The sequence below is a fragment of the Rattus norvegicus genome, chromosome 14, assembly GCF_036323735.1.
Source record: "Rattus norvegicus strain BN/NHsdMcwi chromosome 14, GRCr8, whole genome shotgun sequence".
Classification (NCBI taxonomy): Eukaryota; Metazoa; Chordata; class Mammalia; order Rodentia; family Muridae; genus Rattus; species Rattus norvegicus.
In genome coordinates, this window is record NC_086032.1 from 23981363 (window position 1) to 24000351 (window position 18989).

An 18989-nucleotide genomic window follows, 5' to 3' on the forward strand; every position below is an offset into this window, starting at 1 on the left:
GTGACAGAAATCATGGTCAGCTCTAGTGCTATATTGATTAGTTATATTTCAAAGACATGTAATAGCACATGACCAAATATATCTAAAATCTGTGTTGGTAGATCAAGACCATGTGTTTTATGTTAAAGTATAATATAAATGAATTAATATAAATTTACTAGTGGTGATCTCAATGGAAAATAAATTCTTTAGCATCATTTTAATAAGGATTAATTAAGCACAGGAAATATAATAAACTACATTTTTATTGTGTATTTTCAGCATATGGAATATATTCAGTACAAATTTCAATATATTCAGTTTATTTATACTTAATATAACAGTTTTATGTATGTAATTTAGTATAATTAGTTATAATATATAAATTCAGTAAAATCAGTTATATAATGTATATATGTATATATAATTATTAAAATACCTTCCCACATAAGCATTGCCCTTTCTCAATAAAAGAAAATATCAGCATACTAAAAGCAACTCTTACACTGTCATTAGTTTTGAACTCATTTTCTAGTAGCTTAGCTAACAGTGATTTTAAATTTTCATGAGATGTTTGTACCAAAGCCCTAAAGCAAAAGTATAGCTATATACACACAGAACACATAATACATCTGTACACCTAAGCACACAAGCATACCATACACATGTAACCACTCTGGTGCATGTTAGAAGAGATCAAAATCCCAGAGGGTAATACAGAAGCCCTGGTCTCATGCCTTTTCACCTTATCTGAACTCATAAGTTATTCCAGTTGTCAATTTCCAGATCTACTCTTTGTGTTTCATCCCTATTCCTTACACAGTCTTAACAGTCTGAGAATCCGTTGGTACAAGAAAAACATATTTAAATAAAATTAACGTTAAATCCTAAGTTTAAGAGAGTTAATACCTTTTGGACCACCTTTGAGCTAAGAGAAAAAAGCAGAATAAATGACGAAGAGGAGGCCTCCTCTCTTTTGCAGGGAAAATTCTGCAAGCTGACCTAGCTTCCCAGAGTCCATAGAGCTCTGAGCCCCATCTCCAGCAACTGGGCTCCATCAACAGGAGCATCTCTTCTTTCACTTAATTTCCCTTCTTTCTTCCTAAGAATGTCATGTTTGATTTACGTGCCTTACCAGGATCAAAGTTCTCATTTCCATGACTCTATTTTGACCATGAAAATGTGACAAAATAAAATAAGAAAAATTTGTTCATGGAGTTACATTTGGTGTTAAAATGATCAGTAGGAGAGAAGGAAAAACTGATACATTTGAATACTGGCAAACTGCTATATGATTAAAATTTATACAATTATTTATGAGGTACAGTTAGAAATTGGGAAAAAAATCTATATATTCACTGCATAATGTGATTCTCATAATATAGGGTAATTATAAATTGCTAAATCATTCTTATTAAAATAGCATCACCACCCATTTCTCTTCGTTTATTTGTGCTTTGTTTTGCTACTGTGAATACTTAAGGTATATGCCTTAGTACTTTTTAGGTACTCTATCTGTATTTGCATAGTTATACAGTCACAAATAATAGTAACACGTTGCATTATTTAAAACTAATTATATTGTAAATCTTTCACCTCCAGGTTGTCATGCCTGCAGAGTGTGCCAGGACTGGCGCCCAGCAGAATCATCATCAAAAGACTTCATCCAACAACTGATGACAGCAGATGCAGAAACACACAGCCAATCATTAGGCATTAGGCAGAGCTTGGTGAGTCTTGTAGAGGAGTGGGGGGAGGACTTGGAGGAAACAGAGGCCTCAGGGACATACCAAGAGAACATCGTCCAGAAAAGTCAACTGTCCTGGACTCATGCAAACTTGAGAGATGAGGGAACGTGTAAGAGTCTGATCTAGAACTTTTACATATATGTTATGCAATGACTGAGTACCTTGGTATTCTCGTGGAAATCCTAACAGTGGGATCAGGGGCTGTCCCTGACTCTTTGGCCTACTTTTAGGACCCTTTTGCAGTCGGGATGTAATATATGAGAGAATAAAACAACAGTGAGAATGTACAAAACAATTGATTATGTAGTAAACATAAGTTCTAGAAAACTGAAACAAAGTTTAAAGTAAATGTTATGTTTATAAATAAACACATATACTCATACATAAGTATATATCATACATGTATAATATGTAAAGAAATATGTGTTTATATACCTTTATAAATATATTCATATATGTGATGTGTATGTTAAATACAAATATTTTACATATATATGGAGTAAATTCAATTTTATGAAAACTACTAGTTTACTTCCTGTACATTTTTAATGTAATTTCAAGTGTTCACCTTTGTTAGTTGTTGAAAATAAATTTTTTTAAAAATGTGCTTTCCACTTTAATAAAATTACATAACTCATTTAAAATGTGTGCTAGGTTTTTAAAGTAGCCTATCTCTCTCTTTCCAGTGAAATTTGTTCAGATCACAGTTAGCTGCTTCTTCTTTTAATTTTTTGACATTGTAATATAAGTATAGCATTTATCTCTTCCCTTTTCTTCTTTTTAATATTCTCTCTATATATAAGCTTCCAAGCTCTTTTTTTGCAATTATTTTCCTTTCTTTTCACTAATTGTAGTTTTATGTGTGTGTGTGTTTTTGTGTGTGTATGTGTGTAAATATGTATTTTTAATGGTGTTTGCTGAATCTGTTCATTGTTTCCTGTATGTATGTTTTCAGGGCTAATCATTGGGTACTGAATAACCAATTGTTGTGCTCCTTCTTGGAAAAAAATCACCTCTCCTGCTCCCAGCTTTTTACAGCTGCCTATAGTTGTATGTGTTGGTGTGTGTGTCTGTGTGTGTGTGTGTGTGTGTGTTGGTGTGTGTGTGGGGGGGGTGTATAGTTGAGGTCTCAGAGATGTTTTCTTGTCCACTTTGGCATCTCCATTACTGTTGTCCTTTTTCAGTTCATGTTTGGGGAGTCACGTTTTCTTCAGTTTCTCTTTTCTTGTGATAAAGAACGAAGCTTCTCCCCATGCAAAAATGTAAAAATAGTGATTATTGCTATCTTAAAATAAAAATGTCACCCTGGGTTATTTCAATTTGAAATGTGTATTGTATCATAATACAGAATCTCCTCCAGTATCTCAGAGTGAGATTGTCCACAGCCCAGTTTATTTCTAGTAATTTTAAGTAGTAGTGCCCACCTTTTAAAAATTGGCTAGTGCTAGAAGGTGGCATCTGTCACCCTCATCCTCATATAAACTCACATGGCTGCAGCGTCTGTTCTATCACACAATGTTCTATTTCTGTGTCTCACACATTTTCCTGGGAAGGAACAAATAGACTATCTTTAAGAGAGGTTTGCCTGTGTTTCTAAATGAAAATTCAAAGCATTATGGGCAGAAATATATGAGCGAGAACAAGAGTAAGTCATAACCTCTGATTCAAATTGATATAAGAACTTATTTTGTCTACAAATAGATAATATGATTATAAAATTAAATAATGGAAATATTGTTTTTACTAAATGTGCTATAATTTTGAATTGTTTTTAATATGTGATGGTTCTAATTTGGATTTCTAATGTATATTGAACATCATAAAACTATAATAAATATTCTTGAAAGTTGATAGGTTCATTCCTATTTATTTTCATCACTCTCCTGAGATAAAATGAATTGAAACTGAAATATATATTCAGCTATCTATACACTTGTTCAATCAGTATTGATTGATCACTTTATGTGCTGATGCATGCACTGATAAAAAGGTAGTCAGTGGACCGCCTACAGAACCATTCTAGAATATTAAAGCAGAGGGGAAACAAAAGCACTTAAATGCATGAACTATATGTCTTGTGAAGAGAAATAAAAATGTGAAGAGATCGGAAGTAACAGGAGCACATCTTCCTTTTTCTTTTCTCATTCCTTTTTCATTACTTCTTACCTCAGAAATGGACAATAACTTACGTTTATAATTACAATTTAAGAGTCGATTGGGCAGCGGTTGCACACACCTTTAATCCAGAACTCAGGAGGAAGAGACAGGTGGCTCTCTGAGTTCAAGGACATCCTGTTCCAGAGAGAGAGCTCTAGGATAGCCAGGGTTAAACAGAGAAACTGTGCCTCAGAAAACCAAAGGGAAAATAATAATAATAATAATAATAATAATAATAATAATAATAATAATATCAAGAAAGTACATATGTAGTCACTTGCATTGTAAAATACAAATTTTTAAATATATTAATGAATTCATGCAAAAGAATAGAGAAGTCATGCCAAAGAAAGGGCCAAAAAGGCTTTGATTCAATACACACTTTCTAGCAATTTTTGTTATAGAAACAAAATGGGAAAATATGTAACAAAATCTCAATCATCTGTGTCTCTAAGGGAGTTTGCTGCAGCACTTGAATAGACCCATTGTATTGTAATACAAGCCCTACACATAGCTTAAATTATTTAATGGAGGAAAAGATGTTTTTCTCTTTGTTTTAGATGAAATGTAGCAGAAAATCATTAGCATTATGCAAATTACTCTTCTTGTTGCTTATAACAATTTGAGAACATTCTGTATGAGAAAAAGTTGTCCAAAAATGAGTGAAGGACATCCAATCTGTGAAAGGTAGCAGCCTTTTGTGGCACATGGTGTGTCACTCAAGGCAAAGGAAATCATGACAACATTCATTCTCATCGTTTATTTATTCAATTCAATGTTTCAAAAGTGTTTGCTTCAGATTAGGAAGGTTTGACACAAAAGAATAAGAAGCTTTAGGGCTCAACTGCCCTCCAGTGAACTGCCTCTCATCATATGTTAGTGTTAATCAAAGACTAGGAAACAGTACTTCGTGCACATAAGCAGAACACCATGGTAAAAATTTAAGTGACAACAAATAAACTGTGTAGAAATAATTTTTTGCTTTAAGCAACCAGTTTGCAGAAGAATGCTAATACTTCACCAAATATGTTTTAACTATCATGTTAGAAATTAGATCTTTCAATGAGAATGTTAGCACTCAATTTATAACAATTGGAAGTATGAAAATATTGTAGATTTTCTGAAAGCCTAACAACTAAATCTAAATGTGACAAGTAGGACTGACTCTGCAAAGTGTATGATTGTGTGTGTGTGTGTGTGTGTGTGTGTGTGTGTGTGTGTGTCTACTGAGTCATGACTCTCTTGAACAGAGTTAAAAAACTCTGTATTCCAGTTTGGCTATTGAACTTTCACAATAGTTAAGTTGCGCTACGTTGCCAAAATCTCTAAAATAAAAGACAGGAAAAAAAGGAAAAGAAGGAAGATTAAGCAAGTAGAAGGAGACACAAAGAGAGAGAAATAGGGACTGGGAGGGAGACAGGGGAGAGAGAGAGAGAGAGAGAGAGAGAGAGAGAGAGAGAGAGAGAGAGAGAGAGAGAGAGAGACTAAAATGAAAAACTACCTATGAAAATTACCTACAATCACCATTAATGTATTAATTCCTAAATGTAGGCCTATTGACTAATGTGTAGTTTTATTGAAGTTATATTTAGTGAGCCATAGTTACTAAGCTGTGCCTTGTTTGTGAATATTAACTCGGACTCTAGCCAATGTACCTCACAGTCATCTTCTGGGCAGGCTTACTCTCTTGGACAGGGAATGGTACGTGATAAAATAAAATCACCTACCTGTGGTAATCACTAGATAAAGAAAGAAGATGCAGAAAAGGTATTCAAACATATTAATGAGGAATATGTTTTTAATAAAGCATATCTAACAGGATGTGAAGTACCAAAGCTTTTATTATAAGAGTACTTTATCAAAATGAGTCAATAAATGGTGAAACTCTTTATAAGACAGAGTGATGTGTCAGAAAAATAAGTCAAAATTATGTTAATGGTGTGTTATCACATGAGGAGATGGGCATCAGAGGACTGCAGTGGAGGATAACACAAGGAGGATGTGGACATTTAGAAAAGACTTAGAAATATTTTTTTCCAGAAGCTGGAAAGAACCCAGATGCCCTTCAGCAGAGTACTGGATACATCTACACAATGGAATACTACTCAGCTATCAAAAGCAATGACTTCATGAAATTCAAAGGCAAATGGATGGAACTAGGAAATGTCATGCTGAGTGAGGTAGCCAAATCACAAAAAAACATACATGTTATGTACTCACTGATAAGTGGATATTACCTCAAACTACCCAAGATACAATCCACAGACCACATGACGCTCAAGAAGAATGACCAACCTACAGATGCTTCAGTCCTTCTTAAAAGGGGGAATAAAAATATTCAGAGGTGGAGATTTGGAGACAGTTTGGAGCAGAGACTGAAAAAATGATCATTCAGAGCCTGACCCATCTGGGGATCTAGACCATATACAAACAGCCACTAATCCCAGACAATACTGAGGAAGCCAAGAAGTGCATGCTGACAGGAGCCTGATATTGTGGTCTCCTGAGAGGCTCAGCCAGAACATTACAAATACAGAGATGAATGCTAGCAGCAAACCATTGAACTGAGAACAGGATCCCCATTGGAGGAATTAGAGAAAGGATTGAAGGACCTGAAGGGGTTTGCAACCCCATGACAACAACATTGCCAACCAACCAGAGCTCCTAGGAACTAAACCACTACCCAAAGAGTACACGTGGACAGATCCATGGCTCCAGCTGCATACGTAGCAGAGGTGGCCTTGTTGGTCACCAATGAGAGGAGGAGCCCTTGGTCCTGCCAAGGCTGGAACCCCCGGTGTAGGGGAATGTCAGGGTGAAAGGGGGTGGTTGGGGAGGCGAAACACCCTCATAGAAGAAGGGTGAGGGGATGGATTAGGGGGCTTATGGACAGGAAACCAAGAAAGGAAATAACATTTGAAATGTAAATAAAAAAAATCCAACAAAAAAAGAAAGAAAATAGAAACACTAACCCAATGCCTTTTGCCTGAGGTATTCCACTACATTCTGGTCTGTCCTCTGTGATAATCTGTGACATCTCAGGTGAGCATAAGGTGGAGGTAACTGGGGATGATGAATAACTTCTGTTATCTCTGATAGGTCTGCATAGACTACTTAAAAGGCACCTTATTCTTCTAACACAAAGACTATTGGGCAAAAGCAATGAGGTTTATGCATTGGAGTATCCAAAGTATTTTCATGTCAGGATTCCCAATTATTAATAAAATATCAAAACCCTCTTCCAACATAATCCCACCCAAGGCTACCAAAAAGAGTTTCAAAGAAATCAACTTCTAGACTTCCAAATGTGTTCATTTTCCCAAAAAGCATTTCTTCGGGCCTGAGTCTTGGAGTCTTCATATCCCCTTTCCTTCTGCCTCCTCTTTTCATATGCATAGCCTTTCATTGACTTGACAAACAAAATTTACATCCTGAACCCCTGCCTGTGGGTCTCTGTCCTGAGATGCTGCAGTTTTTGGGATGTCAGGTAAAGGTGCAATTTGAAGTTAAAAAAAAAGAAAGAAAGAAAGAAAAGAAAAGAAAGAATTTTGTCAGAGCATAAAGGTAATAAACCTGAATTTTTTTTTAAATAATGAGGAAACTGAACCTTTATATGTTAATTTGTATAGCTGAACTACATTAGTGATAGCAATGAAATAACTGAGAATGGACACCCACTGAATGTTGTCATGTTAAGGTATGGGTGAAGGCACCCACAAATTAGCATTACATGGACTAATATAATGGATCTAATGTGCTGACTAACCAATCTCATCTCACCTGTTTAAAATAATCCCTTCATCAAGTGCTTCCACCTGTACTAACAGGGAGTGTTAGACTGTGAAGACAACAGAACACTCGAGACCTTTGCAGTTGAAAATTTTCCCATTCCTATGTCCTTCAGATCCTTTCTAGAAGAATAAACAAAACAAAACGACGACGATGACGACGACCACCACCACCACCACCACCACCACCACCACCACAAAAAGAATCGGAAATCACTGTCTTCTCCAGGAAGGGAAAATATTACTTTATATTTCAGATATTGGACATTAGTGACGAATACACTTTACTCAAAGAAATCTGGAAATCATCATGTCCATCTCTATAAGCAACAGGAAAACAGAACTGAGAAAAATTTTAGAAATACACACACACGTGCAGTGTAAATAGGTAAATGGGCACCAAGGAAGTTAAAAAAAAGGGTATAGGAATTTCAAAGAGTAACATACATAAAAATAATACAAATAATACAAAACAAATAATAAAATACAAAAAAGCCAATGTTGTAATACTATTCTTGAGTATATTCACACTATTAAATATGAAAAATAGAATCAAAAAAGATATTGTATTGATACTATTATACCAAATTACAATGTTTTAGGCTTTATTAAAGTTATCTTTTCAACTCAATCCCATTTTTATGATTACTGATCAGTATTGATCATGGACCTTGACAGAGCATTACTCTTAAACATTTTTCAAGTTCTCCATGTGAAAAACATTGGTACATTATGTGCCTATTCTAAAATGCAATATGTGTATGCATCTGTGTGATTTTTTTTTGTTCATTGAGGTTTTTTTCTCGCCAATTATAAGGTAAGAGAGCATGAAGTACAAATGTTTGCCTTGAAATTAACGCAGAGATGTTATTAAAATGGCCACATGAAATCTGGAACAATGTAGCATCACTGTAAAGACGTTCTTCAAGGATAAAGTGATATTTTTAGATATAACTCAATAACTATAGGAAATAAATGAAAATAACACATTTTCCTGCATATGTGGCACTGAGAAAACACTGCAGTATTTCTCTGTCCAAAACGTTGTACTATTCGCACTTTAGAAAAAGCTATCATTTTGAAAGAGAGTTGTCATCAAGTACAAACCAATTGGGAGTAGCTGTGCTGATCCAGATATGCAGATGCTACAGTGGGGAATTCATTATATTTTATATTCATGAATATTAGTATTTATCCATGTTTCTACAAAATAATTTGATTTAAATCAACTTAATGACCCTGGTAACCGTTTCCCCTGCCCTTCCGCGTTTATCCTTCCTCTCTTACAGCACACAGCACACCACTATCTGGTAGCTAACGTGAGGAAAGCTTTTCCTTATGGCCTTCTAATGTAAATTAACCTTCACGGGGCTCATAAATGCTTACTTCTAAAAGCACGTGTTTGTGCATATACAGTTAACATTCTCAAGATCATTTCCAGATTGAATGAATTATGACAGTATAAAATTATTAAAATGCTGTTCATTTAAATGCTTAAATGTGTTTAAATACAGACACAACATATCCACAATTAGTCCCAGAGTAGAGAAGAACTATCTATTTTACTATATAACGAGAATAATTATAATTTAGGGGGAAAAAAGACCAGAAAGGGCACCGCCCAACTCAGGGGAAGCTTCATGTTTAGGAAAGGATAAAGGAAGAGGAAAATATATTTGAAATTATCTGTATTCACATTTTAAACTTAATGTTTCCAGGCTGGGTTTGGACACAATGGATTTAACATGTTCAGTGTAAAGTGGCAATAATCTTTCAATGACTGTAAGCATTTACATGGCCTCTGGCTTAGTCTCTTCAGTGAATATTATAGGGCACAGATGTCCCAGGTAAGAGCAAATACTCCACAACCTAGAGACGTCATTGAGTGTCAATGGTGCTCATCCTAATATTTGTCTCGGTATTTTGTAACTTTGAAGTTTGTAGATAGGCAGACATGGATTTTGTGTTTTAGTGACCAGTATTCACAGAATGGAGAAGCAGTCCACAAAGATTTCCCTTAAAAGCATGTGTCGAAGGTGACACGGATGTTGGGCCTGGTGTCTCACTATTGAAATCTCAGTACTTTAGAGGCTGAGGCAGAAGCATGGCCGTGAGTTTCCGGTCAACCTGGATCTCTGTTCGGTATGTGTGTGTTTGTGCATGCATGTACGTGTCTATAAAATTACCTTATAAATTCCAACATGCATGAGCATTAAAAGTGATATCCCCATCATTTATTAACCAAGTTCAATTTCTTGATATAATGTTTCACCTGAGAAAAGCAGTTAGAGTCCAATTGAAATGAAAAAGGGCAGCAAAAGTGTGAAACGATTAAAAACCATAATACCATGTAAAATAAGAGTGTACATATTAATGAATCAATTAAAAATTTAGACTTTTCATTATCTCTAATTTCTCAGTGATTATGGTGACTTACAATGTAGATAACATATTAAGAAAGAAGTAAGAGTTTCTAATTTATAAATAATGATTTGAGAAATGTATACAAAAATTCTATGAAGAATATGTACAAACCTCTCAAACCTTTAGATTCCCTTGCAATCCCACCAACAATGGAGGAACATCTCTATTTCTCCACATCCTTGCCAGCATGTGCTGTCACCTGAATTTTTGATCTTAGCCATTCTGACTGCTGTGAGGTGGAATCTCAGGGTTGTTTGATTTTCATTTCCCTAAGGAATTTCCCTAAGGATTTTGAACATTTCTTTACATGCTTCTCAGCCATTTAGTATTCCTCAGTTGAGAATTATTTTTTCAGCTCTGTCTCCAATTTTTAATAAAATTATTTGTTTCCCTGGAGTCTAATTTCTTGGATTTTTTGTATATATCGGATATTAGCCCTCTATCCGATGTAGAATTGATAAAGATCTTTTCCCAACATTGGTTGCCATTTTGTCCCATGGACAGTGTCCTTTGCCTTGCAAAAGCTTTGCAATTTTGTGAGGTCCCATTTGCCAATTCTTGATCTTAGAGCATAAGTCATTGGTGTTCTGTTCAAGAAAAATTTTCCCTGCTTCTATGTGTTCAAGGCTCTTCCCAACTTTCCTATTCTATAGTTGCAGTGTATCTGGTTTTATGTGGAGATCTTTGATCCTCTTGGAGCTTGGTACAAAGAAATAAGAATGGGTACATTTGCATTCTTCCACATTCTTCTCCACTTGAACCAGCACTATTTGTTGAAAATGCTGTCTGTTTTCCATTGGATAGTTTTAGCTCCTTTGTCAAAGATCAAGTGACAAAATGGCAACCAACATATTGGGAAAAGATCTTTACCAATCCTACAACTGATAGAGGGCTAATACTCAATATATACAGAGAACTCAAGAAGTTAGACTCCAAAGAGCCAAATAACCCTATTAAAAATGCGGTACAGAGCTAAGCAAAGAATTCTCAGCTGAGGAATATCTAATGGCTGAGAAGCACCTAAGGAAATGTTCAACACCCTTAGTCATCAGGGAATTGCAAATCAAAACAACCTGAGATTCCACCTCACACCAGTCAGAATGGCTAAGATTAAAAAACTCCGGGGACAGCGTGCTGGCAAGGATGTAAAGAAAAAGGAACACTCCTTCATTGTTAGTGGGATTGCAAGCTTATCTGACCACTCTAGAAATCAGCATAGATAAAGTGTTGAGGTTTGGTCCGTTGCTATGTATATTCAAATGCTAAATATTGGCCCCTTAGGCCTGGTTACCCCAGCATCTAGTCTAGAGAATCTGCATATACCTGTTCCTTAATTTAAAACTGATTGTGTAATAAACGTGCCAGACAGCCTATAGCTGAACAGAAGAGAGATAGGGGAGATTTTGGCTCCCAGGGACTGAGACTATGAGGAGGGAGAGAAGGGGAGAGAGAGAGAGAAAGAGAGAGAGAGAGAGAGAGAGAGAGAGAGAGAGAGAGAGAGAGAGAGAAAGAGAGAGAGAGAGAGAGAGAGAGGAATGGAGAAGAAGTTAAAGGGTAGGGCTAAGTCATGAACAGGTAGGCTAGCCAGTTGGATTTAAAAGCAGCCCAGATAGAACCTGGCAAGTTATAATTCAGGGTTATAGGTGGGAATTAGATTCAAATAGCTTAGAAGGTAGATATCTGCCCAGTTCTAGTGCATTAAAAGCTTAGTATAAATATAACAGTTGTGAATCTTTTATCTGGGAACTGAATGTCATATATAGTGTTGAAATCCCCGATTGAGTTTAAATATTTGCTACAACAATAATGGGTTCTTTTTGTTGTTGTTTTATTCTTAATTGAAAAATATTTTTTCATGCAGTATATTTTGATCACAGTCTTCACACCTCAGTCTCCTCCCAGATCTTCCCAACTCCTTACTCATTTAACTCCATGCCGTCTATCACTCTTTCTAGAAAACCAACAGGCCAAGAGAATAAAACACACAAATTAGAATAAGAAACCAGACAAAAAGGAAAAGGAAAGAAAATAAGTGTGAGCAACTCATAGTCAAGGAGAAATACAGTTACACAAAGTCTGTGAAACAGTGAATCACAAGAGTTAGTGATAGGCAAGTGACATGTTAGGCAAGCAGTGTCCAGAGAAATCCTTATGAGACGAACATCTCTTGCATGGGGCCAGCCTGAAGTGTGCTTTGTGTAGGCCAAGAAGCTCTGCAAGTTATCCACGTGTGGTCTTTGTATTAGTTATTGACTCAGTTTACAGCAGTCCCACCACACCCCATTCCTTCACACCTACTTCCTCCACCATCTGCTCCTGCTTCATTTCTTTTCACAAAAAGGGAGGCCTCCCATGGATATCAACCAGTTCTGGCCAATCAACTTGCAATATGACTAGATCTATCCTCTTCTATTGAGACTAGACTAGGATACAGATCAAGAAAACCGGCAGAATCAATTAACCTCACAGAGACTGAATTACTAACTAGGGAAACTGCATTGAACTGAACGAGGACCTCCATACTTTCGTTACAGTTGTGTGTGTAGCTCGGTCTTCTTGTTGATTCCTCACCATGGGAGGAGGGGCTGTCTCTGACTCTGTTGTCTACCTTTGGATCCCTTTACTCGTTCTTTTTATTTTTTTTTAAATTGATCTGTTTTGTTTTCTTTTTTCTTTCTTACTATTACATTTTTGAGAGAGAGGGGGGAAGGGAGGGAGAGAGAGAGGGAGAGAGAGAGAGAGAGAGAGAGAGAGAGAGAGAGAGAGAGAGAACAAACTGTTGGGTCAGTAGGAAGTAACAGGATTTGGGAGGAGTTGGGGGAAGGGTATAATATAAACAAAATATATTGTTTTTATTTAAAATTGTCCCTCTTCAAAACCAGATTCTCTCTCTCTCTCTCTCTCTCTCTCTCTCTCTCTCTCTCTCTCTCTCTCTCTGTATTGCTATTGGTGTTAAAATTTAGGGATTCACATGGCTTATATTAAACACTGATTCATAGTCTTTACACTATAATCAGCTATCTCATTGAAATAACCACTCTACCTTAGCTGATAAATTGTGTATGTAATGACGTATGTGATTTTTTTCTAGACAGGATTTTATTTTTATCTGAATGCTATTGGCATATCGGTTAAAGCAAATTTTATAATTACTTAATCTTCCATAAAAATTTTTTAATTTCATTTTTTAACTTATCACTAAAAACAAAACTACAAAATCATGACTTAAATTAAGATACACTTAAGATTCTTTCTAAGTCTCTCTTAGAAGAAATCTTTCAGGTAGTTCCTATATCTCCCACCATACAGGAAGCTCCTATGTGCCATAATTAGAGCTCATCTCATGAAAATTTGTTTTCTTTTTCCTTCCTTCCTTCCTTCCTTCCTTCCTTCCTTCCTTTCTTTTTTCTTCTTTCTTCCTTTCTTTTTTCTTTCTTTCTTTCTCTCTTTCTTATTCTGAGACTTCAACTCCTCATACTAGACAGAAGCATATATATTTGTGTATTTATTGTGTGGTTACTGTTTTCTTGGTTGTGATGGTTTGTATGTGCTTGGCCCAGGGAGTAGCACTTTTAGAAAGTGTGGCCCTGTTGGAATAGGTGTGTCACTGTGGGTGTGGGCTATAAGACCCTCACCCTAGCTGCCTGGAAGTCAGTTGTTCTACTAGCAGCCTTCACATGAAGACTCTCAACTCTGCCTGCACCAAGCCTGCCTGGATGCTGCCATGCTTTCTACTTTAATGATAATGGACTGAACCTCTGAACCTGTAACCCAGCCCCAATTAAATGTTGTCCTTATAAGACTTGTCTTGGTCATGGTGTCTGCTCACAGCAGTAAAACCCTAAGACATTAGTTAATGTCCATATGTTGATAAAGCAGTTCATCCAGTGCCCTTTCATAAAATAGTGAGTGGACAGTACTCAAATCATAATATATTCAATTACTATTGATCTTGGTAATCAGCTGGTAATAGACATCAAGGTTGAAAATACCATCTCTTCTGAATTTTGATTATATTGTTCCCCAAGTCTCTTATATGCCTTGTTGCTATTAGCAGTTGTCATCTTTTTAGGGTCTTCCTGGACACTTGGATGTGGGGTATAAGTTTTAAATATGTGTACTTATATCCTTCATTTTAATATACTGTGTTTTCATTGTTTCTCTGGTGATTTTTATATCACAGTTTAACTTTACTTTGATTATGGAATGAGTCCAATAAAATATTAGATGTTTTGAAAGTTCTCTGCATTTCCTATATTCACTCTTTGGTTTCCTAGTTTTTTTTTTATTTAATTCAATTTTGTTCAGCATAATCAACAGTTTTATCGAATTTCCAACTATATTCACTCTTACATAGTTTTCAGGGTTTCCATTCTGTTTCACTTGGGCAAGAAAGTCAGCCTCACAAAGACCAGGTTTGATAGACAAACAAGTTCTGTGCAAATAGCTCAGCTGGGAAAGTCTTATTTGTACAAAGTTGAGGTAGGATCCTAAATTCTACTGAAACGTGATTTGGAAGCCCATTTCTGGAACTTCCCTGATAGAATCTATGAATACAGGTGGATCTGAGGTTTATGGCCAGCCAGTCTATCGAGATGGGCTCTACCAGGCACACTGATATAGAAGGGCACCTCATTTTTTTATTCTGGAATCAGTACACAAATGTGCACACTATACCCAATCATAGACACACACTCAGTTAACATACAGAGACAGACAGACAGACAGACAGACAGACAGATACAGGCATACGTGGGCACACACACACACACACACACACACACAGAGAGAGAGAGAGAGAGAGAGAGAGAGAGAGAGAGAGAGAGAGAGAGAGAGAGAGACCTTGTTTAATTCCTCCTGAATGTTAGTTGAACCAGGATTATGTTTGTAGTGAGCTGAATACAAAGGTGACCTAAGGTCATTTCCAGTACTATTATGTAAAATATTAAAACCTCTGTCTTACTTTCATTTTTCACCATTACCTTTGGTACGTGATCCATTTGATGAAGCCACACCACCTTATGCTGAAGGGAGCCCTGTGGCATGGACTGAAACATAGTCTCTGAGGAAAGAAATCCCTGCAGATGACTGCAACCAACAGGACACAGATGAGTTTTGAAGTCGACTCTTCACCGGCTGAGTTCTAACAATCGTGATATTTCTGCTGTGCATATTGATATCCGCATGGAAGAGACTGTGAACTCAGAGTGTCCACAACCTGTGCCATGTATACCTGCAGAAACGGTGAGGTGACAGTAGTAAATGTTGGGATCAATTGTTTTCAAGTTACAGGCCACTAGCATGGCATGTGATGTTCGTTACATTCATTTTACCTCATAGAAAGTAGAAAGGAAGCGCTCTCTCTCTCTCTCTCTCTCTCTCTCTCTCTCTCTCTCTCTCTCTCTCTCTCCCCCTCCCTCCCTTTCCCTCTCTTTCTCCCTTCTTTCCTTCCTTCTTCCTTTCCTCCCTTCCCTTCTTCCTGCCCCTTCCTCTCTCCCTCTCACCCTTCCTTCATCCTTCCTTCTTCTTTCCTTTTACTTTTTAAATACATTACGATTCTAGCTTTTAAGAGAGCAATTTTCCTAATTGCTCTAATTGAGGACCTGAGTCTGGGGAGGCAATTCTCAGTATCATTCCAAATTAGGTTTTTATTAATTTTTTCCTCTATCAGAATTTTCTAATATCCAAAATTTTGGAGTTTTCTTGTGGCTTGTGCTAAAAACCAGGTTGCTCCTTGGTACTTTCACATATTCATTCAACAGTTCAGATTTCCCGACACTATTGTTTAGTGTTCATTAACTTACTAACTCAGTCAACAAAACACTTTTTTCCATTTCCATATGTCTGTTCCCTTGTTCCTCATCACTTGTGGGGTTTTGTTGTTGTTGATTTATTTGTCTTTCTGTTGTTGTCTTTTGGTTTTGTTTTGTTTTAAAGTCAATTTATTAGTAATTTTAATAATTCTGAAATATAGGCAATCTATATTTGTATATTGTACACATTCAACAGTATTTTAAAAACCTTTAAAATAAATAGGGAGGCTAGCAATAATTAATATCATATGAGGTAAGGTCATATCTGTGTGTTACTTGATTCTTCGTCATTAATATTTTTTATCTTTATTAACTTGAGTATTTTTTTATTTACATTTTGATGATTATTCCCCTTCCCAGTTTCCAGGCCAACATCCCCCTAACCCCCACCCCTCCCCTTTTATATGGGCTTCCCCTCCCCATCCTCCCTCATTACCACCCTCTCCCCCAACAATCACGTTCACTGGGGGTTCAGTCTTGGCAGGACCAAGGGCTTCCCCTTCCACTGGTGCCCTTACTAGGCTATTCATTGCTACCTGTGAGGTTGGAGCCCAGGGTCAGATGTCACATTTACCTCCTAGACATCATACTAAACCATTTTATGTAGATTGTTCTGATTTTACACATCTAGAAAAATGTTAACAGTCATATTTCACTGTAAGTATATTTAACCAAAGAAAAAGATATAAAAGTGGGGCTTCACATATTCCCAATGACATAAAATAATTAATATAGTGACTTTAGTTTAGCATGTGTTTTTCTCATTCATTCATTCTTTTGTTCTTTTCAGAAAAAAAAGAGAAAAAATGCATTCTAACTGACCATGAGCTTTGAAGATTCGACTCATAACCATATTCTCATACTAAGGAATCCTTCTTAAAAGGTGATTTCCATGTTCCTCACACCAGCCCCCTGACATTGCAAAAGAGAAGAAGCATTGCTCGGCTTGAATGAACTCAAAACTATCTCTGCAAATGTATGTGAGCTCATCCTTGGAAATGTCAGCTTAGTACCGGTGACATACGTTACTCATTCGAATATGAGAGTATATGTATTAGGACTCTGAGCAAATTATTTGCAGAGGTAAGATAAACTTGAAGAATGCATTTTGAGTAAAGCAGGAAGTAAAAGTTTGCATAGATACTAGTTTCTAAGATAATTTCTATTACTGTACTTGATGTTTCTAGTTAAAACTATGCCTTGATGGAATTCTTTATTCAAGGTATTTTTATTATTTCTTAATTTTACACTTATCATTCTTATTCTTATTAGCACTCATGATTTGAAAGGCTATGTTCAACTTCAATGTTTTCCATGTGTTCTAGCATATACTCTAGTCTTTTTCACTGCTGGAGACATAAATCAGGACTCATGCATATTAGGTAAATTCCCTACACAATTGAGTAACATGTCGCTAGTTCTGATATATCTTTAACAATTGTATCTAGGTCTTCTACTTTCCTGGATTGGGGTAGCTGAGGCATATTTGTTGCTAAAGCCAGAGTTTTCTGGATGTAAAGTAAAACAGTTAAACCTTGAGTATTTGTCCTAGTAATATAAAGAATTTCGCATATGAACTTATACTTGCAGATTCAAAGTAAATTGATTTGTATTGTTCCAAAGCTTGAAACCAACCAAAGGTCCTTCAGTGAGTTAATGGTCAAACACTTAGTGGTGCAACATTACAATGGACAACTGTTCGGCAATAAAGAGAGGATAAACAGTTAATACACAAACAGAATGAACTCGAAGGAAATCCTGATGAATGCAAAATGTTGATCTCAAAAGGAGATAGGGCACCACTTCATTTATAAGGCACTTATCAAATAGCAAAGCAATGATGTTAGGACTCAGTAAATGATTTCCAGGGACCAGGGAGAAGTCAGAGAAAGTATAACCTCAGGAATGCAAACTAGTAGTTGGAAGTATTCCTATAGGGATGGTAGAGGTTGGTAATACGTGTTTACCTGTTGATTCTCCAGGCGACTAGTACAGTAGAATTGATGAATGATTGCACATGCTTACAAACAACTGTGTGCATTTCTGGTGAAATCCAACTGGCGTTATCAATTGTGTCAGCATCAATTCTTTAGTTTGCTCTGTATTAGGCATGTGTATTATAGTAAGCATTGAGAGATTTGGGGAATGTTATATGTGATTTCCCTTTCACATTTCTTAGCAATCTCCTCTGAATCTATAATTAACTGAAAACAAAATGTTTACCAAAAAATTCTCTTGAAGTAAGATTGTTTTTGACAAGCAAAATCTTAAGAGAAAATTCAGTGTTGCCAATGTTTATGTTGTGAAGTCCCATCCCATTTGATACTACTCAGTCTCTATTTTGCTCGCCCTCGTGGGGAAGCCACTGTTTACATCTGAAGGCCTGCTTACTACAGAAGATATGCATGTCGCCTGGGAAATGTGCTTATTTTCTTAAAGACACTGGAAACCTTTATATTTGCCTTGTTTTAAATTAAAACTTTTAATTTTTCTTTGATAACTTGGAAAGATTTTTATGCCGTAAGACATGATTTTTAACTATACTACATAAAAAAGGCTAGTAAAAGGAAGAAGTTTTCCCTGAGTTTTTGTTTTCCAGGAATAATGACTTCTTTAAGATACATACGTGTAGTAAAAATAGTTCAGATGTATTTTTATGGTTTATGAATTTTCATCAGCTCATCATGTTGAGATCTAGGAATAAGCATTGTCTTAGGGTTTTGCAGCTGTGAACAGACACCATGACCAAGGCAAGTCCTATAAAGCACAACGTTTAATAGGGGTTGGCTTACAGGTTCAGAGGTTCAGTCCTGTATCATCAAGGTGGGAGACTAGGCAGGCATGGTGCAGGAGGAACTGAGAGGTGTATGTCTTCATCTGAAGGCTACTAGTGAAAGACCAACTTCCAGGCAACTAGGGAGAGGGTCTTAAGCCTACACCCACATTGACACACCTACTCCAACAAGGCCACACCTCCAAATAGTGCCACTCCCTGGGCCAAGCATCTACAAACCATCACAAGCATTATTGGAAAACTCCAACCATGGCGTCAGCCTGTGATTACTCTTCCTGGTTAGGGA